At 37.8% G+C, this 25558-nt stretch overlaps 1 protein-coding gene across 1 annotated transcript in view; it reads right to left on the bottom strand.

Annotated features, from left to right (window-relative positions):
* The window catches only part of LOC134531674 (uncharacterized), a 523079-nt gene that overhangs the window by 350401 nt on the left and 147120 nt on the right, over window positions 1–25558 (bottom strand). The window lies entirely within an intron of this gene.

Below are 25558 nucleotides of genomic sequence, written 5' to 3'. Positions count from 1 at the left end.
ATGGCCTTCAGGATAGACTGCACATACCCCTGTACACTCGGGCAAATAACGCCAGTTCATTGGCTGCCGACTTGTAAGTCGTCTCAGCTGGTTTGTCTGTGATTCGATCCTTCTTTGGTTGAGGGTTTATAACTGGTTGAGATTCGTCCAGATGAACAGTAAGCCAATAGCAAAATTATCTAAGAGGTATATGTGTTTGAATTCTAGCCTATCTCCGAATGAATCCGCGAATTTTGCAGGTCTCTAGTCATCCACGACATGACCCATTCAGATGTCAGTAGATCATGCGCGATCAAAGTCACTCGTCCACTCGTCATGTTGGTCTCCCACGATGACGTCAGCAAAAGCAAGCCGGCGTCTACACGGACCGCCCGTTGCCGGCCGCGTCTTCAGTCACGCCATTCGACGCTACAATCGGCAGAACCCTTCGCCACCCAGACAGTGACTAAGTTAGTTCAGGCCATGCTCGGCTTGGTTCATTACTCGTGGTTTTGTAATTTGTGTTCTGGCAAGTTTGAATTCAAAGCCATTCATCACTAACTTGTTTCGCTCTCCTTGGACACTACTATGACATTAAATATTTAAAATACTAAAAATATTTTTAGAGTTAATATCTTGTGTGGTTTTTGTGAAATTTACATTTCTCCAATGCTCCAAAATTAACTTAAGCTACCAAAAACACTACAAAATTCACCGATAATTTTTGAAAACGTATACAAACACTGTAAAAACAATCGAAAAATTATATATACAACGGGGTACTAATTTTACAAATGTGTCGTGATAATTTTCTAAACACAAGTATAATTGGTATAATTTCGAGCCAATAATTCTAGAAAACCAAATAGTTCTGCAGACTTTGGTAGAAATACACCAATTTTCGTATTGTATTACAATTACTAACGTGTTAAATTACACATTCTGATTTATAAATGAAGTTACACATGCATCAGTATCCTCTTTTTTGGCAGTATATTGTATTTGTAGTTAATCACATACGTCATTGTTAAAGTACAAACTATTGGCCAGAGAAAATTTACTACTGCCTATTAACTCTGTATATCTAATAAATAAATTTAAAAAACTAAAAAAAAACACACTTTTATAGAAAACCCAACTAAAAAATAGAAAATAAATTTTCATAAATTTGAATTAAAAATAGTGTAAAATTAAAAAAAAATGTATTTTATTTAAAAAAATCGTGGGGTGCTTTTTAAGATATTATCGAAATGATAATCCTTCTACTCATATTTGTCAATAAAAGATTTATAACTATTGACACCATGCACCCCACGCTTTTTTTTACAATAAAATACATTTTTTTTTATTTTACACTATTTTTAATTCAAATTTATTAAAAACATTTTCTATTGTTTTGTTGGATTTTCTATAAAAGCGTGTTTTTTTAGTTTTTTTAAACTATTATTTATTTTTCATTTTTTAGTTGAATTTTCTATAAAAGCATATTTTTTTTAGTTTTTTAAACTATTATTTTTATTAGATCAAAATTAATAGGTAACTCAATCGCCATTCATTACAACAGCAAACAAGGCTCCTTCCTCAAAAATTGTAAATTTAAATTCCTGCTTATTTTGTTGAATTTGGTATTCGGAAATTTGTTAATATTAGAGAAATCAGCTAAAGATAATGGTTGGAATTAATTTTAACATCAATTCCTGCCTTATCGACTATAGATGAAAATCATATAATTTGACAAAAATCTTATTTTGCAAATTGAATAATGGAATAATCTTATCAAATTAGTGTATTTTCATCGGTCCTCGATAAATCTACAAAGTTTGAATGAAATCTGGCCGTTTAAAGTGGGTCAAAATCATACCCAAAGAAGTCGGTTACAAACATACGAGGGTTATTTTTTTTCAACCTCCGATCGGCTGTAATAAAAAAATGGGAATGAATTGGGAAATTATTTTAATGTCAAAAGAAACGTACATATTTACTCTATTTTTCCACATAATCACCATGCAGATTGAGGCATTTGTCGTACCGATGCACCAGCTTTCCAATACCCTCTGCATAAAATGATGCCTCCTGCCTATTCAGCCACGTTTTAACAGTGCCCTTCAGTGTGATTACAGTTTCATTTCTCCATGGCATGCCCATTAATCGATACCCTAATCGCTAGTACACGAATCGACACGTCTCGTAGTGTTTACCCCCTTCCACCAACCACAACAACTCCTTGCAAGATTTCGATGGGAAGTGTTTGATCACCCTCCTTACAGTCCGGATTTGGCACCGAGTGACTATCACCTTTTCCCCACGTTGAAAAAGTGGCTTGGAGGACGACGCTTCAACACCAATGATGAACTGCAGAGCACTGTTAAAACGTGGCTGAATAGGCAGGAGGCATCATTTTATGCAGAGGATATTGGAAAGCTGGTGCATCGGTACGACAAATGCCTCAATCTGCACGGTGATTATGTGGAAAAATAGAGTAAAGATGTACGTTTCTTTTGACATTAAAATAATTTCCCAATTCATTCCCGTTTTTTTATTACAGCCGATCGGAGGTTGAAAAAAAAATAACCCTCGTACAAACAAACATACAGGTGAAGCTAATATAAAGCGTGTAAAAATGGATGGTTTGTATGTAATCTAGAATATATAAACCGTTTAAAATGGTATTCCATAAACTCAATCACCAATTACTAATCACAGTCACAATCACTATTGATTGTTATTGAGAATTAAAGACTTAAATATCGCAATATACCAATTTGCATGGCGATCGGTTGAACGGAATATAAGTTGGTAAGCTGCAGCGATATATAGTGGCGAGTTATAGCAAAATGAATAGCATAAAAACTTCCGTGAAAAAACGCTCAGAGATGCCAACTTTTATGGGATAGATCAAACGGTGTCGGGTTTTATCAACGTCATATATATCAACATCCAGTTATATATATATATATATAAATTACATATAATACTTCCAAAGTTAGATTAGTTGCTTGTGGTGCAAAAATATTTACTGTTTAGTGACAGATAAAACGTCGGAAGATAATTTATTTGTGTGTGATACAAATGTAATTTGCCTACGAATAAAAAGAATAATGGTTATTCATGGCTGCAGTACACGGCGTTGCCCGGGCTGAACACAGAGTGTTAGCGCTATATGACAGTGTGGTGGACATAGATAAATAACACACAATTACTGTTTGTATGTCTATGATATGTGATTTACTGTTTACCCATGGCGATCGGTTGAACGGTTTAAAAGTTGATGCGCTGCAGTGCCATCTAGTGGCGAGTTTCAAAAATATGGATAGCATAAAAACCTTCTCACGAAAAAAAACACTTCGATGTGACAACTTACATGGCGAACGGTCAACCGGTATATGAGTTCATCAACGTCTTACATAACAAAATACAATGATATATATATACACGCAATTTATACTGACGAAAATCCCAATTAGGTTACATTAGGTTACAAACGTAGTATTCCCATTACTTATCGGCTTATTAGTATGCACGATGATCAAGTGGTTAAGAGGCCCGCCTACCTGGGCACACATACGGTGTGCAGAGCTTCAGGAAAAACAACGCGATTTCAAAACTACTCAAGATATCCGAGTGGGGCCTATTTACGAATAGCATTTAAAAGTTCGCTGAGGGCCGAAAAGTACTTTTAATTTCGGATTAAGTTTTTAAACTGTATTTTTAGAAGCGTCAAAATGCCTAAAACGCGTGTTTTCAGAGTAATTTTTAGGCATAAAACAATCAGTACAGATTCTTGAAAGCACTTAAGGGGCTTGCATAACATCTTTATCTTCATTTCTCCGCCATATAATGTTACGGTCACCGCTCAAATTTCACAGTTATCCTGTGACGACGAGACGAATGCGCGCCAGTTCAGAGACTTGCTCTTAGAGGCTATACCGCGCTGGAAGCACCAGCGAGCGTCGCGCTTATCATCCCGCCTCACTAACACACATACACCCCTGACGAGGCGGGCCCCTTAAGACTGTAGACAAACAATTAAAAGGTCATCGTGAGTTCGATACTCTTCTAATTCATTGGGAATGTTATAAGTATTCATTTGAATAAAAAATGTGATAATTAGTATACAAATGGACATCCTACGCCAGGCTTCCGCAGGAGGAGCCGGAGAAACCGGTCGTCATATTGAATAGTAACGCTCCGGCGGCCATCTTGGATCACCTTGACCTTTGAACTTCACCTTTACCCTCATAATTTGCCAAAATTTGCCAAAAAGGCCAACATTTTGCGAAAGTTTGCCCAAAATCAGCCAGAATCCACGAAAGTGTCCGGTTTTTAGAAAAAAATTCCTCAAAATAATCTCAAAAAATTTGAAAAATAAATAATTTCTCTACTTTGAGGAAAAAATTCCCGATTTGAGGGAAATTTTCCCGTTTTAGTCCACAAAAAAGCTAATGAATTGAAAATTCCCCAAAGGGGCTTAAATTCCCTTGCCACCGAGGTGACCTTGTCAATTAGGATGCCATTACTACAATCTTAAATTATGATGTAAATGTTGTAATTATCGTTAGGACCACCATCTTTAAAATCCGTATTTTTTATGCTAGAAAATAGATAGAAAATTTAAAAAAGTTAGTAATAAAATGTTAATAAAAAATTAAGTCATTATGAATAAATACATCACCGTTGCACATTTCGTTAGTCGCCATCTTGGATTCTAGTTGAAATTTTGTTATGGCCACCAACTTGAAAAACCGTCCTTATCAAAAAAAAATTTGAAGAAATTTCAAAAAATAAAAAAATTAATTAATAAAAATTTAATAAAATATTATTTTAAAATACCCCTGCAACTATCGTTACGGCCGGCATCTTGAAAATCAGTAATTAATTTTCTAGGAAATCAGTAAAAACTTTTAAAAATTAAAAAAAATAATTAATCAAATTTTAATAAAATATTATTTTAAAAGCTCACTTACATCATGTAGCTCAGAGTCTTCAGTTCAAACCCGGTAAGAGCAAAATATAAAAAACTGACGAAGGATCCTTCCTCCACAGAAGCCACCGACAGACTGACCTCCCACCACTAATGCCAAGGTATATATAGACCTATCACTAGCTAGTATGACGTCACATCCGATATCTTGTTTTAGTCTGCAAAAGTGCGCTACTGCCATGTTAGTTTAGTTTTTACCCACTCGAGTGCAATAATCATTTATTATTTCTGTGGCACCCACCATCTTGAAATTTGGACGGCATATTTGAAATTTGTAATTAATATGCTATATATTCGGGAAAAATTCCAAAATTCATCAAAAAAAATCACTTATTAATTTAATGATTGAATCGATGGATTCTTGACATTGCTTAGATCCCTGTTCAATGCACACAAAAAGTAATTTAATTTAAAATACGACAAAAGTGACACGTTCGAGAAATATAACAAAAGTTCTTTTACAAACATAAATTTTATTACATAAATTCCACACTACTAAAAATACAAAAATACAAGCAATTTATTAAAGTATTTAGCATTTCTCGATTTCTACATCTGCCTTCTCCACCAAGTACGTATCGGGATACACCGTAGGTTGAATCTCTTATGCTTATAAGCCGTAACGAATAGGTCAAATCTTCGAGATAGTAGGTCCTAGGCTTCGATTCATCAAAGTCCTGAAGGTCGCATTGTAGAATTCTTTGCCGAGATCCGTTTGCAGGTACGATGGTACACGACCATAACGCAAAATATTGGCCATGGCCTTGGCTACGTCGGTTGCAGTCTTCGATTTCACAGGTCTGGCCCAAGCGAACTTCCTAAACACATCGATGACTGTCAACATGCACTTGAAATCTTTATTCAATTGGGAATATGGTATCCTGCAAACAAAGTCCGCCTGGAATAAATCATCAATTCCGCGAACTGTGACTTTGCGACGAAGGTATTTTCGTTTTGCAGGAGCATGAAGTTCAAGAGCGATTCCGGTTTCACTAATTGTATGTAGTCAGCTTCTCACAGTTCTTAGTGTATGGAAACTATTTCGTTGATGTGCGAATAATTTCCTGCACTAAGCGAATCATGTAGAAATCTTATCCGAATAACTAATTCATTGGAGTCGTCCCAATACACATAGATAAAGTACCAAACATTATCTAGCTTTTTTAAACAATCACCGTGTACTGATAGTTCACTGAAGAGATTAGCGAGAATGTTGATTTTTTTCATGATCTTAGTCTTTATATATGCCACTTTCCGGATCGTTATTGCAAAAACATGCATTAGATAGTTAAGGCAGTTTTTTTTTTAACTCTTGTAAATCTTCGTGAGAATAGCCTTAAGGCTCCGTGCGAAACATTAATACGTACAGACCCGTAGTCCCGTGCGTTTTGTACTCTTCTACACGTACGATATTACCTGGTAAAAAGTATATTTCTTTAGCAACGAGGAACCATTTATTATGTTTTCTGTACACTCGTATAGTTCGTGTCATTATTCCGACTTGTGAAAGATATCAGGTTTATTCGGACCATTGCATTAACTTGGTGTCCTCTTTTCCATAATTGTTTTTTTTGTGCTTTGACTCTGTACTTGTATAGTCCTCTTCTTCTCGATCTTGCTCATATTTCCCCTTCTTTACGTTTGGCATTTCGTCATCAACTTCTGTCTTCACAGTGATGATTGGTTCTTCCTTATTTTTAAGATCGTCGAGACTAGTAATTGGTTTAAATATATCTTCATTTTTCATCTCGCATGTAAGTCTGGCTCTTCTAGCAAGTAACTATTTTTCACGAACAGACTGTATAACTCGATAAAGGTCACTGACCAAGTCCGACATTGTACTAGGTGAAAACATTTTGCAAGACTTCCTTTTAAACTTTTTTATTCGTCCGCAGAAACTTCTTTCTTGAGTTTGGAAAGATTTGATTTTGTTGTCAAGTGAGTAAGCGATGCATTCAGACTACTTGGAAAGTCCTCAAATCGCCATGTCTGTGTGCGTTGGCTACTTCGATCATGTCACAAATTCGAGAATCCGAGGCTTCCACGCGGTGGTCGATGGCTAGCAGATACTCTAGTAATTTGTTTTTCACAATTTCTACTTTCTGAGCCAGTACCGAAATGTATTTGAGGATATCGGAGTCGTGAGACTTGAGAAAATTATGTATATCGGTAGTGCGTCTGTTAAGACCAAATTTTGAAATTCTATGACTCATGTTTGACGATAAACTGATCGCAACCTTGTCTGTACCTGCCTTTATATAGAGGCCTGTCCTTGACTATAACTAAAAATTCATGTTCGTTTTTCCAATACAAGGAGCAAATGTCTTTGAATTCCTGGAAAGTCATGTCAGTATTTATGTGATCGTCATAAGCATAAAGTAAATTAAGTTCATCCATGCGAAAAAGTACTATGATGTTCGCGTTGTCCCGTAGGATATGTTTTTGAATAAGACTGTACGTCTGATACGTTTAAATGCAGTATACTTTGGCGTGTCTGTCCATGGAAAAGTACTCTTGTATTATGTCTTGCTTCTCGCACATTACATCGCCGAAAACAAACACTGAATTGTCTTTTGTTTCGCTTGGAGAAAACACATCTGCATTATCATTAAATGGGAAATACTCCAGGCTATCAACCGATCGTAGAACCGTAGCTAGACGCAGGTACTTCGTCTGTTGCAGAGACTTGGAATAGAGGTACGCATTTTCGAACCTAAGACCATTTGGTTATTCCAGCAAACTCAGTAAAACGTACTTTCTCCCACAGTTGGACGGGTCTGTTATTATGCATCTTGCGTAATGCGCACGGGCAAGCACACTTCTTGCTTGATGACTTGCATTGTACTGTTAAAATTGTATAAAAGCAATAACATACTTTCTGCTCAGTTGTGCGTAGTGATTCGAAGAGGTAAGAACAAGAAAAACACATCGGTGCAGGACTTGTGAACTCGCTGATAAACAATCTGCCTTTCTAGCTACGGATTCCGGCTAAAGGTTCTGAGGTCCAAGAACGAATCTAGCTAAAAGAATTAGCTCTTGGAGAAGTTGACATTAATTCTCTTGATGAAAAGTGCAAGCAGCACAATGTTGCCTATTCCCTCAGCAAAGATCTGGAATCAAGGCACCGAGCTGACGAGATATTGGCACAAAAAGCCTACGATATAAGTAAATCATCAGATGCGGGACAAGGAGACAAATTTGCGCGTGGGGTGTATCCAAAATCATGAATGCCAAGACTAAATTATGAATGGGCGCTCGTCGAGCCAGCTCCAACAAGTCAAAGACAAATTTCACGCAAAACCAAGCGCAAGACTGGTGCAGGCGTGCAAACAGCAAAGAAAAAAATACAGACTCTCGACAAGAAGATTATTGGAGGATTTCTTCCTTTGCTTTTGCCTTCATTGGGTGCTCTCAGGAAGAGTATTCCGGACTCCCACCACCAGTCCCTTTGCCTAATACCTATCGTTTGAAATTGTAATCATTTCACGCTATATTTAGGAAAACTTAAATTAGTACAGCATTTTATGAAATTGCCCTTCATATGTTTATTTGCTAAAGGCCAGCGAGTCAGGCCAGCTACAGTTGAAATAATATCAGATATTAGCACGTCAGCGATTCAAAGCACTGACTCAGTGTAAGCTGCACTGGGAAAGAGGGTAGTTAGTGTTCCCTCGTGGCAAGCTACGTCGCTGTGAGCAGATTCTCGGTAATTTCCGGCCCGTGAGCCCCCCTCCTCCCCTAAACATCCTCGAACCCCCTACCCCATCTTGACCAGCCCCACGGGGGGTTGTGACCGCACTCCGAGCCCATTTCCGACAGTGGCTCGCTGCGTCGGCCCTGGGAGCTCGCCAGCAACTTGCTACTCACTACTCGCATTCAACAATGAGACTATGCATGTGTAGTAGCATGGATTAGCCTACTCAGAGGACTTACAGTTAGTGACCACTCTGCAATTATAGTCGGGCAAACATTTCATTAGTTATGAACATTCGCCTAAATTACAAACAGAAGATTAACGTGTACAATATTATAATATGTCGCGAAAAATTAACAGCAAGAAGTAATTCGTAAAGCTCGCATAGTGAAACATCCGTGAAAATTGCACTAAAACCAAACTAATTGCGTGAGAATGCAATAACTTAAAACGGCGGGCGAAATGGCACTTTACTGAGGTAGTAGCCTAATTATATTGCAGCTATAATTTAGTGTTTTTTTTAATATTGTAAATATACTTATGATACTTTCATCTTTAAATGTTCATAACAGGTTTTTATCGAATGTAATACGTGTTTGTATAATTTTTTTTTTGTTTTTTTTTTTTTAATCTTAAAGAACTATTTAATTTTCAACCATACAGTTCGTATTTTGCCTTTGTCTTAAAAAAACTATTTTTAGGATACCATTCATATAGGTATTTAAAATAATATATATTTCTTGAAATAATATCAAACTGGCGTTTTTCAATGTTTTAATAAAACATCATTTTCATTGATTTATGAATAATATATTAAAAATCAAGACATTCAATACAAAGGCTACTTGCAAATGGTTAATTTAAAGTTTTATAGTTGTCAACGATTTTAAACTCTCAATTCATGCTGGTTTGAAATATAAATTTACCTTTAAGGTTCTCAAAATTTAAAAAAAAAATACTGTTTACTTGATTTCACCTTATATAAACAATTTCTATGCAGATCTGCAATGCAGTCGATTAGGAGACGGATATCTGCATATTGTACACTTATGAATAAACTAGCTGCAGTAGGCCTACCCGGCGTTGCCCGGGCTGAAAACAGAGTGAAGGGGACCTTTTTAGAAATCAGATGTAGTTAGTAATTGTATTCTTAATTTGAATGTCAAGTGTGCAAAATAATTTATATCACTTTCAGATCCCGACAGACGTTGTTCTGCCAGTGTATAGTTATTTACCTGTATATATCGAAAAATTGGTGGTCTGTATGTAATCTAGACTTTATAAAGCACTATAGAAAAATGCTGAAAAATAAGAGATTACTAATATTGAAATGATTCCATTATCTAGCTAATGCTCAGCATGCATTGCAATGCCTCATTCCGTTTTGTTTTGTAATATGTTTAAAGTAGTTACACATATATAAATCATCCATTCATATCTCTAAATATATATTTATCTCTATTTACATCTATATATATGTATCTCTCTATCTTTATTTATCTCTTTATATCTACATATATACATATATACCTCCCACTATCTCTATATCTTCTATATATAAATCTCTATATAGCGCTATACATCTATATATCTCTTTATCTAACCCATTTCATTCTCTATACCTCGCTCTATCTCGACTTATCTCTCTGTCTCTCTCATTCTCACTCTGTATATATATATATATATCACTCTATCTCTGTCTCTCTTTTATATTTAAATAAATTGTCTCATGCTTGCGCACTTATACAACAAAAACAGACGAAGTGCCGCTATATAATATGAAATAAACACATTTTTTGAAACGATTCGTGCTCCAACTATTGCAAAATAGTTATACCGTCTCAGAAACCTTCACGGGCATCCTCATAACAATTCACCAAAATTTAATCGCAATCGGATAAATGGTATAGGAACGCATACGGCACAAACAAACGAAAATTAAAGACACGACAAACGCATCCAACGAAGGTGCGTTTAAAATTCAAGGCAACTCTATCTATTGACGAAGTTAAGAACCAAACTGTTATTAGCACCTTTATTTTGCTAGCCGCGGGCTGGTCTCACCAAGGAGAAAAATATTAATTTGCAAGACCTTACTATGTGTATGATCGTGTGGCAGACATAGAGAAATGACACTCACTCACTATTTGTACGTCTATGACCTATGATTTTTTCTGTTATAAAATGAAATTTTCACTTATTAACTCCCTTAAGGATGGAATTACATATTAATATGTAGCCTATGTGCTATTCTGATGTATAAGCTATATTATTGTAAAGTTTCATTAAAATCCATTCAGTAGTTTTTACGTGAAAGAGTAACAAACATCCATACTTACAAACTTTCGCGTTTATAATAAGTAGGATAATAAAAGAGATAGCGCGTTAAAAAAAAATTACACGTGCATTGCGATAATATCAATACTTATAATAAAATCGTGTGTATGTATATTGCATGGATTTTTGAAGATAAAACTACAGGAAATTGCTATCAACATCACATGTATTTGGAACATACATAGGTTTTAGAATGTTATTTATGTTTCTTCAATCATTACTAAAACTTCTGAACCAATTTTTCTACACTGTTAGAAAATACATTAATATTATGGACTTTTTAAAGAATAAATTACCTGTAATAAAGGAATTTATTAGTAATTTCAGATAACTGTATCTTCGTAAAAACTACAACGTATTCCAACTTCATAGTTCCGAGATCCGCTGTTAACAAGGTTAACAGGCGAGTGTAAGGAAGGAGGGTGTTGTTGCTGTTTTCTTAACAAGTTTTTGAATGGTTTTGTGGTATACTAAGATTATTCTTGTGAATTCGTGTTCAATGCAAGTGCAATCATTACCCGTTAATTTACGAAGATAACCGTAAAATAACGAACACCCCTGGATAATTTGTAGCCAGCATTCTTGGTAAAATTAAGGTGAAAATTTTTTAAAGTGATAGATTAAATTGTTTTGTTAGGGAGATTATTAGCCAAATAAACATTAGGCTGATTGCCATTACGAAATTTCACTCCTAGGATAATGTAAGGAGGAAAAAATGTTTCAACGATGGTAAATCATGTCTCCCAAGTTTATCAAGCTTAGGCCTATGTGACTAAATTCTGTCTGTCATGTCCGTGGCTGGTGGAAAGAAAGCAGGGAGTGTTTGAACAAGCCAGTCGGCCCTGCTTGACATGTTCGTCTCTCTGCTGATTGTGGGCCGGTCCGCCGCAGTCTGCATGTACATCGCGGAGTCTCAGCCGATCTCACACGCAGGTCGGCACTTCCACGCGGACACAGGGCGAAGCGGCTTCCAGTTCAGATCATGGTCTGGACCCAGTTGCGTGTTGAAGTGTGGTGTTTGCACCGTATGAATATATTTACTATATATTTATCGTTAAGTGTTAGTAAAAGGTTTTTTATCGAATGTAATAAGTGTTTGTTAAATGGTTTATAGAACCATACGAAATTGTATATAGTTAAGACAAAGTTATGCCCTAATGGTATGGAAGTTACCGTGTTATACGACAGAAAATTCTTATTCATACTCACTATTCATTATCAGTCGTGGTCAAGCACAATTTCCGTACTGTTTTTTGACGTGATAACGTCTTATAAATCGATGAACGCCGGCTGCACGCACGAAAAAAGCATGACTCATTGTCACGTTCCACCTGAGCCGAGCGTGCAAGAACCGGCCAACCACCGTGCGAGAAAATCTTCTATAATATCAAACAGGTTAAGCCGGGCTTTTTAAAAGCAGCAATTTAAAACATTTGATTTATTTGTCGTCCAATTTCGTCATTTCAAATTAACAATTAATTGGCATTGATTTGATTTCAGTTTATTTCTATAACTAATTGTTCGTGATTATATTTAAACAAATTATTCAAATTAAATTTGCAAAAACTGTAAATAATATTTAAAAAATTAAAAAGAATGCAATTTTTCATCAATGTTTTCTTATGACGTTATCACGTAAAATTATCGTCCGTAAACAGACTTTATCAACAACCCCCTTTTTTTTTTTGGCATCACGATCTGGCGATGGCGAGGTGAAACAGTGACTTGGAATACGTCACAACACGCCGTCTCCTGACTCCGTGGTGAAACGTGCGTGGAACCCCGAGGTATTGCTGCAAATGCGGTCACCTTACTGCGGGATACAACAACATGCAGAGCAGCCCGGCAACCATTAGGAACATTGAGAGAGCGCGAGTTGGCGGGTGTTCGTGAAGCGAACTGTTGTGGTGAGTCGCCGACCCGTGCAGACAAGTCGAAGGGTGTCACGCCAATTTCCCGGCAGTGGGCCGGATTCCTGCGGTAAAAGATTTTAGTAATCCGAGACACGACCCAGCAGGACCATGTAAAGTGCGTATGATGGGGATGTATAGCATCCCGACACTAGTGGCAACCCTCTGCCTCTTCGTGGCACCGCGGTGTTCGCCGAAGAGGACCATGCCGGGCGTAACCCTGGCTCAGGCATCCTCAGCTGTCTGAAGGGGTGCCAGAAATGGTGACGGGGCTCAGTGGCGTAGCCAGGATTTGTGTATGGGGGGTGTTAAGAAGCATGCCGCCCCCCCCCCCCCCCCCACCGTATTAAAGCGGAGGGTCCGGGGGTCCTCCCCCGGGAAAAAATTGGATTTCAAGGTGTAAAATAGTGATATTTTAGCAGTTTTCGGTACTTAAATTTAAATATTGTATTGGTAAAATTTTTATTAATTTTAATATGAAATTTGTTTCAGTGATGAATAAGAAATTAATTAAAGATTTGGAGCTAAGGGGGGGGGGGGGGGTTGAACCCCTAAACACCCCCCCCCCCCCCTGGCTAAGCCCCTGACGGGGCTGCATTTGTGGGCAACAGCAGAAGCGATTGAAACCTGCCTGGGGGGGGGGGGGGTTCGACCACTGAGCCCTAGTGGCGGTAGGGTCCCAAAATCTTGTCTCACTGTAAAGAGCCTAAGCATAATGCTGAATAAGAGTACTGAATAAGAGTACAGGGGTCGGGGGAGGAACCGAGGCACGCCAAGGTACTCCTGCGTTCTGACAACAGCACTGACGGTTAGCTCTAGCCGAAGCGAACAGTCTGAAACCTGCAAATGCCACTAAAAATTGGTAGAAGTGCGGGCTGATTCTTAAAGTGAATGGATCAATTCAATTCAAAAGTTTTTATTTACATAAAGTACCCGTTACAGTGTTTTATACAATATTTGTTGACATGCCAGCACTCTGTGCTCTTTTGCCAAAATTTACATTTGTTACATTATAAATTACAATGACAGAAACCGAGAATACAGTTTATTTGAAGGATTTTATAAACCTTCTTGCAGTGTCCTGGGGGCTTGTTTGCCCAATGTCTTTTTCAGCACTATATTGTGAATGGATCGGCGCTGAAGTTTTCTCTGTCGGCCCAGGATCAGACTGGTGTTCGGGAGTGCTTGAAGCAGCTAGCCCTGAGAAGAGCTGACACGGCGCCGATACGGCTCCGGTTACTATCTCGGAGAGCCGTTAGAGCGTGCATGGACCTCTCTGGCCGAGGAGTCCCGGGGAGACATGCCGGCCAGTGCTCTGGTGAGGGCTCGCACCAGATGTCACTGTCCGTCATGCGGCACTGATGCCGCTCCTTGCAGCCGCGATGAAACTGCGTATCCGTCTCCCCCCGACTCCGAGGAGTCCGTGTCGGACACGACATGTACAGACACGCTGGTCAGCTGTTCGGTCTCCACCACACGCGGTGTACGTGCCGGGGCGACCTAGCATAAGCCAGGAGATGGGAAAACCTATCACGTCAATGTCATCTCACAATATTGTATTCTGTGATAAGTACCGGAGCGACGTGATGTGCTGGGTTTTGAGCGGTGCGCAGTTCAACTTCCATGCAACAGGTGTCGCACACAACAAAAATTTGTTTGTATTCGCTGTGCTTCCAGAAGTAACAAATGTGTACGGAAAGGTGTGTATTTTATAAGACATTTGGTTTCATTTAATGAATAATTTGCATAGGAGCATAGTATACCTGAATGCTCATCACATTCGATAGTTAGTGCAAACTAATATCTATTGCAGCAAGAACAAAGGTATAGTAAATGCACAGGACGGACTTTCGTATAGATGTGCGTCCGAGGGTATTAATATCGATAGGCAATGATAGTCAGCTGTAACGAAACGTAACGACCGTGGAGAGAAGGCCTGAATTTTGGAATATTAGGTTGTTTTTTTTTTTTAAGTTTTGGTATGAAGTGACATCGCGAATTATGCGCTACGAGTTCTCGAGGGTTCGGTAAGTGGCCATAGAACTACAATCAATAAAAGTCGTACTTAGGCGAAACATCGCACAAATGGACTCAGAAATATTAAGTTTATTCTCTTTGTCTTTATATATTTTTTCTTACATATTTGTAAAGATTGTAAAATTTTATAATAATTATTGTTAGCCGTTTAATTATATTACGCGCAAAGTTGGTAGACAATTTAAATATGTTTTGGCACATTTCATGTTGGTATTTAAAGTTACGAACATACAAATAATTGTAAATACTGTACCAGCAGCAATCATTTTGAAAGTTTTGAGAAAATTAAAAACTTATACTTTCTTTAAACAAGTATATAATTTGTTGATGGGATGGGGGGGGGGGGGGGTGTGTGTTGGAAATAGGTGCCATTCTTCGGTTTGGTTTTACTCTGTTGTATATGGGAACCGGCAGCCTGCGAATCAGGAGATAATATTTGGTCTAGAAGTTTTGATTTTTGGTCTAATTTTGTTTGTTGGTATGTGTATCGCTCCCGGCGGCTTGGAGCGGGTTGCAGTGTCTCGTGTTCACTAAGGCGAGGCACAGCAACTTGTGCAGACGGGTGCGCTGGTTTATTCAGCAGTTTCAAAACAGCGTGTTAAGGCGTGAGCCTTACCGGCCTGGCGCCCACTCGTGGGCCGTCACTCTACAACCACAGTGGGTTAGAGAGACTTCTCAATGAAGACTGCACCCAAGATAAATGACATTGTTTTCGTAGCTCCAGATAACTGGATGTCAGTTGAAACCACGGAGGTAGGAATTGTAAGGCAGCCGGCATGCTGGGACGTAGTTGAAGTCACTTTTTAACCTCGCCATCCCATATCGTCCTGCCAAAAACATTGCGGAAATGATGCTTGGCAACGTCTGCTGACGGCAAGTAAGTATGAATTAGAATCTCCGTCGTTACAATTAGTCGCGTAAAAAAAAAGTCTTTTAAAACTTTTTTCACAAGGAAAACCCTACACTTTAGCCAATGTTTTGGGTGTCTAACTAATATGGCACAACAATTAACTGAAAAAATAAACGGCTTCACGCACTTTCCACGAATCGTGCGGACATGGCCACCGCCTGGTTGAAACAATGCAGTTCTGTGTTCCATTTTAAACAGAGTACACTCTGAGTGTTATAACCAGGGGATGGCCATTTCTGCATGATCACGAGGTAATTGTGGGAAACCTTTTTTTTTTTTCCTTCAGTTGATGTTTTCACCATTTCGGTTAGATGTACACAACATTGGCGAAAGTGTAGTGTTTACGGTGTGAAAAATAGTTTTGAAATGACTTTCTATTTTTATAAAAGTTTATTTTTAACGACGAATATTCTATTCATAGTTACTGACCATCATCAGACGTGGTCAAGCATTGTTTCCGCAATGTTTTGGACGGTACAATATGGCGATGTCGAGGTTAAAAAGTGGCTTCAACTACGGTGACAGCATGCCGTCTCACTGATAACTCCTGACGCCGTGGTTATGGCTATAGTTTCGCCGGTCTTTGAAGGTTCCACTCCACCAAATGCCTGTTGATAGTCCACATGAAAGCAGTGTGTCCGGGGACTGCGCAGCTCCGCGTGGCTCAAGGGGGCGGGCCCCGACGTGGTCTCGGCGCAATCACGATCCCCGCCTGCTCTGATCAGCCCGGCCACGCGGAAACCCATGTACCCCACATTCTGCTCTGATCAGACACGGGCCCCCTATTTCACAGTCGCGCGCTACATTATAACTGCGTGATTATTTCTTATCCATAGACTCTTTTTAGAATGTATATTTAACCTGAAAAACACATGTACTATGGTAACTATTTTTTGTAAGTTGAAACTAAAATTTATTAATACAATTATTTCACTTAAAATTGACCACAGGGGGCATGTGTTGGAGTGGCGTCACCGCTGACGAACTCTCCTCCTCTACCGGTTCCCCGACCACGTGCCTGACTGTTCCCCTCATCGGATCAGAATTATCTTAAGGGGCCCGCCTCGTCAGGGGTGTATGTGTGTAAAGTGAGGCGGGATGATAAGCGCGACGCTCGCTGGTGCTTCCAACGCGGTATAGCCTCTAAGCGCAAGTCTCTGAACTGGCGCGCATTCGTCTCGTCGCCACAGGATAACTGTGAATTTTGAGCGGTGACCGTAACATTATATGGCGGAGAAATGAAGATAAAGGTGTTATGCAAGCCCCTTAAGTGCTTTCAAGAATCTGTACTGATTGTTTTATGCCTAAAAATTACTCTGGAAACACGCGTTTTAGGCATTTTAACGCTTCTAAAAATACAGTTTAAAAACTTAATCCGAAATTAAAAGTACTTTTCGGTCCTCAGCGAACTCTTAAATGCTATTCGTAAATAGGCCCCACTCGGATATCTTGAGTAGTTTTGAAATCGCGTTGTTTTTTCTGAAGCTCTGCGCACTTATGTGTGCCCAGGTAGGCGGGCCCCCTTAACGCTCAAAAATCGTAGCCCCCTCAGCAAAGAAGTTTCTCTTCAAAATTAAAAAAAAAATTGCGTAGGGCTGGGCACGGGTCCTGGACCCATGGGTCCACCAGCCCCACCCTCGTGGGGGCCATACGGAAACCTGCGCTATGCTCGCTGTGTTCGCTGTGTTCGCTATGTTCGCTATGTTCGCTATGTTCGATGCGCCAGGTGGCCACGCAGGAATGTCTCGCTCACGATGTTGGAGAGACGCAAGCCGTGGGATTCGAGCGATGATGCCGACGATGGTAATGTTCTGCCGGCTCTCCCGGTATGTATTTATAGGCTACGTAAAATGAAATCGGTTTAAGAAGTTAATTAAAAAAAAATTGGAGAATTCGTTATTTAATTAAGCCGTTGCTTGAGGATGAAGCCAAACTTATGGATCATTTCAGAATAAATACAACTATACAACTCAGTTTGATATCATTCCCTTGAAATCAAATCCCAGGCATTTTCCTCAGTATCCTGCCTTCTGTCTTATTCCATTATTCATCCCATAAGCCTGGAAATTTTCGTACTTCTTCAACAAAAATTTTCCGTCGACGTGATACTCATCTGAAGCAAACACAGAAGTACAGCACAATTCCGTGCAAAAAAAAAAACAAAAAAAAACAGGTATTTTTTTGTTTATCTGGCGCATGCGCGAAGTCGACGACGTTTCTTATAAAATCAGCCGAGAAGCAAACACTCGGGCGACGTCGCCGGCATAGCGAGCTCAGCACGGTGTGGCCAGCGAACATAGCGAACATGGCGAACACGCGAGCTCAGGGCCCTGTGTTAATCAACCCGGCCGCCCGCACTCGATGCTCTCCAAGGAGGAAGTGTCGGGGCCCGGCCCGGGATGTCATTAAAAACTTTCTACATTCCCCCCCCCCCCCTCTCGCGGCCGGGCTGTTGACGGAGCCCCGGCGCGATTGAGCGGTCCGCTGGCGCCACGAGGATGGGGGGGGGGGGGGAGCCAATAGGGCTCACGTCACGTGCACACCCGGGGCTCCGCGCCACCTCGCGGAAAGGTCAAAGAGCGCCGATATTTCAAGGAAAGATCCACCGAGGTTTGGCCGGACCACCTGGAAGCCAGGCTGATGCACCTTGGGAAGGAAACAAATAAAACAGCAGTTACAAAACTTTGTGGCTAAATCTATACTAATAACAAAATAGTTCCGGGTTGAAAGTCTGTACATTCTGTAAAATTATGGAAATATCTATTGGAAAAAACTATCAAAATTACTTAGAATTCATAAATATAGTTTTAAAAAGCATGTTTGTTAGTTTGTTCGTTCTGACATCAATTAAAACTACTCGACGGATTTTGATGAGACTTTATATTACTTAATTTTATGCTAAATTCTAAACCAAGCTATATATGATTACAGAATTCTGCCCCTAAGGGGTGAAACGGGTGTAGATACGGTTTTAAGATAAATATTCATATCTCCGAACCTAATAAAGCATATAAAAAGATATTGGGTACCAATTATAACCATACACAAATTCAAACTTAACTTTATTATATTCCGAAATTCAATCCCTAATAACCAAACCAAGAGTTGAATATGGGTAAGTATAGCTTTAAGATAAATTATTATATCTCCGAATTTAGTAAAGCCCAAGAAAAGTTATTGGGTACCAATAAACATATCACACCAACTACAATTTTACCATTTTGCAAAATTCAACTATTAAGAGGGTGTGGTAAAGTGTTTAGTATTGTTTTAAAACGAAAAATAAACACTGCTGATACAATTGAAACTAGAGGTAAGAATCTAAGAAAAAACAACTTGCATGCAGATTTACGTATTATTCTTCTTTTTTCATTTAACGAAATTCATTTTTTAAAAGGGGGAAAGGGGCTAAGTTTTGATTTATTAAAAATATTTTGTCAACAAATTTAATAAAGAAATACATTAATTACTTGGCAAGAATTATTATTTTAATCTTTACGAGATTCCGTTACTAAGAGGCGTAAAAATACAATTTTGGTTTATGAAAAAAATTCCTACTTAAGAATAAACTAGATTCGAGGGTGAGAAATTAAAAATGAACAAGTCCATAGAGTTACGAATTGTGTTTTTTTTTCTTCAGTTTTCCGAATTCAAATTTTAAGGGTTTTTTATCTTAAATCAAACCATATTTGCTTTGCAAAGAAAGCTGGATGTAAGATACTGAGAGTGAATAACTAAAGTTATTAATTATAAAGTATACTTTTACTATTTTGCGAAATTCGACCCCAGTGAAACGGAGCGGGGAGTAACTTTAGTTTTAACAGTAATAATTCATACATCCAATAACTTGGGGCCAAGAAACTGAGCAAGAATAATGTACATTAAATGATTTCTTAACATGTTTTTTTACCTTTACCATTTTTCTATATTTGACCGTTAAAGGGGTGAAAAAGTGGCCAGTGACATTTTGTTAGAGCTAATAAAGCAGGATGTAAGTTATGCGGCTTGATCGATAAAAATACAAAATTTTCATACTAGTTTTTAGTTCTTGCCGAAATTTTACTACTTGAAAAGTCAAATATGTAAAAAAATGTTTTAAAATTAAAGAAAATAATATTTTCTGATCAAATCAAATTTATTTCAGATAATGGTAATGATTAATAAACGTTCTCTGAAATATTACTTAATAAGTTATAACATAAGTCAATATTATTCAATAAAAATTAATGGAATCCACAAAATCAGTATTAGCAAGTTGAATAGAAATTAAATATAAATATAAGTTCATTATACATATTTTTTATTTCATATCTTCGGTAAAAAACTGAATGAGTTTGTTTTTATTTGGTTGAGAAATATTGTGATAATTACTAAATCTCTCGTTATAAATTTTCACAGAGGCATCCCTGTGGTAAAATAGGGGAGGGGGTAAATATTTGGGGAATCTTTTAACTTAAACTAATCATAACTAAGAATCAACTGATAGGTACAAAATATAAATAAAAATGCAATTGTTTAACAAATCTTAATATAATGTAGGTATCTGCAATAAGGTGATATTATTTTATTATTTTGTGCATAGATTTAACCAAAATAGATTAAAGTGTTGGTCTAAGGATGACATAATCTTAATTAAAAAGAAAAACGCGCATGTTTCACAAATTTGTTTCATTCGCTTCTCTTGAAATGAAAAAGTGTGATTTCAGTAAGGTAAAATATATCCTCCAACACACCCAAATGTGTGGTATAATATCAAGCATTTAATGGATACAAAGTTTTAAAAAAGCTTACACATAATGACTTTAAAAAATATCATTATAAATTGTTATGTCATGAATTAAATATTTTATAAATTTGACATGTATACATATTGTGTGTGTTTCAACTTTTGAATTGATTATATACTTTTCTTACAATGGTAAAGTATCAGCAATACCCTGAAATTGTGTGACTGAAGCTAAATAGTAGTTAAATTTGAGTATGACATTGGTACAAAATATCCATTAAGTTTATAGTTCATGACTTTTTTTAATTTTACTGGTTAGTAACTTCTGGTCTTAAAAAAATCAATCTGTTAACACCAGAAAAAAAATTCATTGCGGGGTGAAATTTATTACGTTTCTGGTGACTATAAAACAATGTGAGTGTGCTCATGAGTCGCCAGGACACCAGGAGACAGTATCTCGGTAGATAACGGCGTTATCTTTTATCCCTGCAGGCAGTGAATGACCATGCTGATACCAGCCGTGCTGTTAGGACGAGCGATAAACTCCCCACAATGGTAGACACCAATAATGACATGTTGGGTAATTTAATGAACGATAGATCCACTTATGTTCTCTAAATGAGTCATGCAATGGGATGATTTTGATTTAAATTAGTTTTTTTTTGAACATAAGTTATTGCAGTTTTGCAATATTTGCCATGGTAAAATTCCGAAAATCAAAACAAAAATGAAGATAAAATATTCACAGAAAACAAGACTGACTCAGTTGATCGGAAAAACGAAACCAACGATGAAACTAAACAAGTACTATGGACAACACAGCGATGACAGCACGGACAAAAAATGTTCAACCTCTAAATATCAGACACTACAAGAATTTCGTGAAAGGAAATTAGTCATGGAAAATAATATAACAACACAGACGAACACAGTGAACTAACAACGACGAGACAGATTAAATGCAGGCAGTAATAAACCTGGAGAGCGCAGCAAACATATAAACACAACGATGAAGATAAACAAGTACTACGGACAAAACAACGATAGCACTGACGAACACAGAAGGTTTCCAATGTGACAACAGTTGGGACGTTTCCAGTGTCCAATATCAGTCTGTTTGTGCCTGATGGCGGGAACAGATGTCAGTTCCCTAAACGTACCGTTTCGAAGTTTACTGTCACTTTCTGGAATATTCCCCTCGGAATAAACCATGAATAAATAGGTGGAAGTCGTATACGAGCGATGCCAGTCTCTTATGCACACACGCACACCACAGCCGACGCTAATGTCTATGATAAATTAGCCCCTTTCTGCAATGTTTTGTAACCCTTCTTCCTCCTTAATTGGAAGAGGGGTTGCGTCCCCGACTCACTCTGGGCGCGAAGGGAAAAAATAAATATTAAAACCAGGCATAAAAAGCTAAACAATATAAATTCCCCACACCACTGCCCAGGGGTCAGGCCAAAAAATTTAAAGGATATAATAGCAGAGTAACCATTAAACAAACAAGAGGCAAGACTTTGGACGTATGTTATTAAAAAATAGAAATTTGCAAAAATAATTTTTACTATACATAACCATACAAGCTTAGTTACAAAAGCTGACGTTAATAATGGCAGCATCTTATCCCCATTTGCGATACTAACAATAACCTTTAAAAAATCGTAAAAATATAAATACTGATAACAACAAGTATAAAAATATATAAGGGCGTGAGGCGTGGCCACTATAAAATATCAAAATTTACTGACTGCCCTAATACCAAAAATCAAACAAGACAATCAATACAAATATATAAAAAATCTACAAAAATAATACTGAAGTACAAACAAATTATTTAAATTAAGTTCTTAAACTCTCAATCAACGGTTTAGTCTTTCTTCAGATGTTCGTTGCTAAAGACTTGCCAAAAAAACAAAGTTAATATCCTAGGCGTGCGCTGGCTTCCTGACCTTCCTCACCAACTCCAAAGTCTAATGCCACGCCGGGCCATAGGTACGAATTCACAAAGGCGTGAACGATGACCAAAAAAAAATTATCTTATTTTTAAGGGAAATGTAGCAAAAACTCTTCACGTAACATAACCATGTTACCACAGAAGTATTTATCATCAGCTTCAAACAAAGTCTTACTTCTTTATTAACTTGCCAATGATTTTATAAAAACGTAGAATGGCCGCACCAACCAACATCAGGCTGCGCATGTAGTCCAATACCGATCGCATACATTTAATAATACTGCACAAGCTGATATATTAGCTAAATGCAACTTTACGTATGCAAATTCCGATGACAAAGTCTCAAAAACAAATTGCAAAATGTTCGTTTCTTCCAAACTTATACTTTTATTGCAACTACAGGCAAACGGGCGACCTTTTTTAAGAAAATCCCACACTGGAACAACGTGTGAAAACAAATGGGCCTCTTCACCAAACTGGCTAATAAAAGTTCCGTCCAAATAAAATTTAGTATGGGAAAATACACAGTTCACTAGGTTTGCCAAAAACCACTGCAGTACCACGAGGGTAAAAATCAAAATTGCGGCCTCTCTTTACCTTGATAAGTTCAGTATCACAGGGCAATCCATTGCCCTGTCACCCAGCGTGGAGCCTCCATCCCAATACTCTTCGTGGCCCGTTGCCGTCCGGCACACCAGTCCGCGCCGTCACATGGCTCTGTCCTCGACGGTCGCTCGGCACACTCTCTCGCGGCCCCAGCTGATTTTTTTCTTCCCGGCAAGCCGAATGTCTGACGTCATCAGCCAACCGCCGGGCGCTCGCCAAGTGGTATTTACGTGAAACACAATCGATGTTCTTAAACTCATAATCGATAGCTACCAAACGGCATATAACTAATTAACAGAAACAAATATAATTAAAAAAATTTACAGATAAATTAACATTAATTAAAAAAGGCGTAAAAATACGTGAAATAAAAAACCATATAAAACTAGAGACCAGCAACAAAAATAAATTACAAGTAAAAATGTGGCCCTGCCGGCCACAACCTCCGCCTTGAACAAAAAAAAATTTAAACAGCAACCTTAAAAAACTAAAACGTCAAAAAAAAACCCTGGACTTGGAGAAAAGTATTCACAAAAACTTCTTATCCAACAAACCAGCCCAAACTCAAACAAACAAACCTGCAACAAGGAAAACTTGCCTCCAAAGCCCCAGTCAAAATTTCAACGCTCAAAAAAAAAAAACAAGAGAAGGATTTTTCAACAAGTAACGGAAAAGACAAACAAAACTCACAAACCGAACAAACGGGGTCTAAGTATGCCAAAACAAACAAACAAGCTCCAAAGTCAAGTCCGAAACGTATTAAACAAAACCTTCTCTCTTAAAACAAAAAAATCAAAAACTAAAAACCACTATAAATCCTGGTGCTGTTCTTGCTCCCGCTTCTTTTTAAAGCAAAATTTTTCTGAATGACCATATTTGCCACAAAAACCACAAACAAAATTATTAACCTCCGAAACCGAGCAATCCTTAGCAAAATGCCCTACCTTATTACACTTAAAACAAGTCTTATCAATTTTTTCACTACCCGGCGTTTTAAAACAAACCGTTTTAAAATTGATTTTGCCTTTACACTTATCGAATTCACTTTTAGCGTAAAAAATATTATCTACCTGGATAGCCCATGTGTTGAGTTCCTCAACACTATTAGGTCTGCCAATAAAAGCGCATTCGTGACTGATGGCAGGATTTAAATTTTCCAAAATAATAGCTACAAAACGGTGATCATCTAACTGCAGACCAAATACATTAACGTGATTTCTAATATCCTGTATAAATTCTAAGGTGCTTTCATTTTCCCGTTGAAAACGGAAAATCAATTCCTTAATTAGATCGTCCTTCACCCTCTTAGGGCACAAATATTCCCACAAATTCTCTTTCACTACCGACCATCCAACAGACTTATTTATACCTGACGTAATCACATCTCTAGCGATCCCGCTACATTTAGTCGAAATACACCTTAACAATTCTTGCTCATTTTGTAAACAACAATTAGTTTTCAAACTATCTACCCCCAAGCAAAACTTTATTAAATCTCTTGGCCCACCGGAGCATAAAGATGGCAACCTATCCAGTTCCTTAAAAAGCAATTTACTTTGCATAGCAGTATTCAATGAATTTACTTGGCTGATCTCCGAATTCTCCACATTTTCCTCAACAGGTTTTTTCCTCCCTTCTTTAATGTGGGTACTTAATTTCCTGCGTAAGGTATCAATGTCATCCTCCAGACCACTCTCTACTCCCGCTGCTTGCAAATTAGCGTAAACCTGTTCTTTGGGAAGTTTATAAATCCAAGAAACTGCCATTATTAAAAAAATCAAAAAGGTCAGCAAAATCGCAAAAGTCCAAAGTCTCTGCCCAGCAGAGTGGCGCAGGTTGTAACCCTTCTTCCTCCTCAATTGGAAGAGGGGTTGCGTCCCCGACTCACTCTGGGCGCGAAGGGAAAAAATAAATATTAAAACCAGGCATAAAAAGCTAAACAATATAAATTCCCCACACCACTGCCCAGGGGTCAGGCCAAAAAATTTAAAGGATATAATAGCAGAGTAACCATTAAACAAACAAGAGGCAAGACTTTGGACGTATGTTATTAAAAAATAGAAATTTGCAAAAATAATTTTTACTATACATAACCATACAAGCTTAGTTACAAAAGCTGACGTTAATAATGGCAGCATCTTATCCCCATTTGCGATACTAACAATAACCTTTAAAAAATCGTAAAAATATAAATACTGATAACAACAAGTATAAAAATATATAAGGGCGTGAGGCGTGGCCACTATAAAATATCAAAATTTACTGACTGCCCTAATACCAAAAATCAAACAAGACAATCAATACAAATATATAAAAAATCTACAAAAATAATACTGAAGTACAAACAAATTATTTAAATTAAGTTCTTAAACTCTCAATCAACGGTTTAGTCTTTCTTCAGATGTTCGTTGCTAAAGACTT

This window comes from Bacillus rossius, chromosome 5 (assembly GCF_032445375.1).
Source record: "Bacillus rossius redtenbacheri isolate Brsri chromosome 5, Brsri_v3, whole genome shotgun sequence".
Classification (NCBI taxonomy): domain Eukaryota; kingdom Metazoa; phylum Arthropoda; class Insecta; order Phasmatodea; family Bacillidae; genus Bacillus; species Bacillus rossius.
Note: the sequence above shows the minus strand (reverse complement) of the source record. Positions and strands in the feature narration are given on the sequence as shown.